Consider the following 2,344-nt stretch of genomic DNA (forward strand, 5'->3'; position numbering starts at 1 on the left):
TGGGTTTCCCTTTTTTCCCTTTCTAATTCCCTCCCAGCCTGTTTCTCTAGTTCTATCATTTCCTTCTGGGTTTCCATTTTTTCCCTTTCTAATTCCCTCTCCTTTAATCTTTGGTCCCTCTCCCGGGCTTGTTCTTCACGAACGAAATTTCTAAGGGACTCCCCCTCATAACCAAACTGTTTCCCCAGTTCTACCAGTTCTTTCATAGAAGACATTTCAAAAGTTTGGTGGTGACCAACCTTAAAGTGCAGTTGTATACAAACCACGTAATTACCACAAACCGTATTTCTTTCACGAAATGCAACAAAAATATTAAATACAAAAAATAAAGTAATATTAGGTATCTACCTAACCTTGGTGCTTTGTCAAACGCATCTGAAACACACAGAATGCATACAAATATAGCAAAACAATTTCAGTGCTCTGTTATATCCGAAATGATCCCACTTCTGACACCATTTGTAACAAGATAACCGGGTGGGATATTTCGGATTAACAACAGAACACGTTTTGACGACACATATGATTTAATGTGGCGATTTATATGAGTAGTGGATTATGAAGATGTGTGCGTATTTATAATCCAAATATTGGATCTATTTAACATTAAAACGCACAGTTTCAAAGATGGAAAAAATATACAAATAAATTTAGTTCAGTAACCCTAAAATACAGGATAAATGATTTCACAAATGATTCAATAATTGAAAGATGAATATAGTTCACTCAAATAGTAAACAATGTAAGTCTTTACACATAGTAAAAAAAAAATGTATTCGCTCAGGTAGCGAAATTATGTCACTAAACAAGAACGGATATACAATCTATCCTTCCAGTCCTGAATAATACACTGGGTCTTACTAACCCAAAATTAGCATACAGCTAAAAATACATGTGTGGAGATGCACTCCGTCACCCGTGCACCTTATCCGCTCCACAGCTCCTCTGAATCAATTTCACAACCAATATAGACTCCGGACCCTCGGAATACTATTATCACTTGAAACATTAGACCGTCCGGACACTTGAAATACTAGACCCTCCGGACCCCCTGGTCCTTTGACGGCTCTACAGCTGGGTCACCTTAGTCACTCTTGACACTCCGGACGCTAGACAGTAGACGCTCCGGCACCTTAAACGCTCCGGACACACGGACGTTTCTACCCTCTGACAACACCGGACACCCCGGATATTCCTACCATCAAAACTTCACTCACTCACTCAGCCCTACAGCTGGAGTTGTGCGAATCCTTTTAGCAGGCCGCTTGCTGACAAAACCATTAGTATTGTAAAGGTCCTTTACATGTAGTAACGTATTTATACCTTTAGAATTTTCGTTATTCTTTATCAAAGGCACCTTGCACGTGTGGCACAGGACGAATCGTACTCACGATTTCGAAATACATAGACCATATTATAATCACCCTCGAGTATCGTTGTACAGAGAAAAAGAAACGAAACCCGAGTACATGTATTTAATTAACAACATTTACACCATTCCGTGACAATACCTCCCCCCTAAAAAAAAGTGGTATCACTTTTAGAACAATCACGGAATGTGAACAATGAATCATTATTAAAACTTCCAATTTTCAGACCGAACGAAATGATTTGCTAATTACACCCTACTTAAAAAATCAGCTCCCACATTTTCTGACCCTCGAATTGCCTCGATTCGAAAACTGTATGGTTGCAAAGACAACGCCCAACGCATCAATCTGGCATTGGTGACCTTTGCTTTATTCAAATATAAAAGCGGCTGATGGTCCGTTTGCAAGGTAAACTCCCTCCCAAAAAGATATGTATGGAATTTTCCTATTCCCCATACTAAACCTAGGCACTCCTTTTCAATCACGGAGTACTTTCCCTCTCTAGGGAGCAATTTCCTACTTGCATAAGCAATGGGCAATTTCATCCCCCCTTGCTCCTGTAGCAAAACAGCCCCAAGACCCGTATCGGACGCATCAGTCCTCAGTACAAAAGGTTTATCTATTTCCGGCAACTTTAAAATTGGTGCACTTACCAGTTTGTGTTTTAGAGTGTTAAACGCTTTTTCCTGGCATACACCCCATGAAACTTTATTCGGTTGCCCCTTCCGAGTCAAATCCGTTAATGGGCTGGCAATAGCCGAAAAGTTGGGGACGAATTTCCTGTAGAACCCGATTAGACCTAGGAAAGACCTTACTTGTTTTTTTGTCTCTGGTCTAGGGGCATCCCTGATTGCTCCTATTTTATCTGGATGATGTTGCAACTGGCCTAGTCCACTTACCAGATGTCCCAAACATTCCAGACTGGAATACCCTATGCTACACTTAGTAGGCCTAACTGAAAGATTTGCAATGTG

This window comes from Sinohyriopsis cumingii, chromosome 4, assembly GCF_028554795.1.
Source record: "Sinohyriopsis cumingii isolate HCF-2022 chromosome 4, ASM2855479v2, whole genome shotgun sequence".
Taxonomy (NCBI): domain Eukaryota; kingdom Metazoa; phylum Mollusca; class Bivalvia; order Unionida; family Unionidae; genus Sinohyriopsis; species Sinohyriopsis cumingii.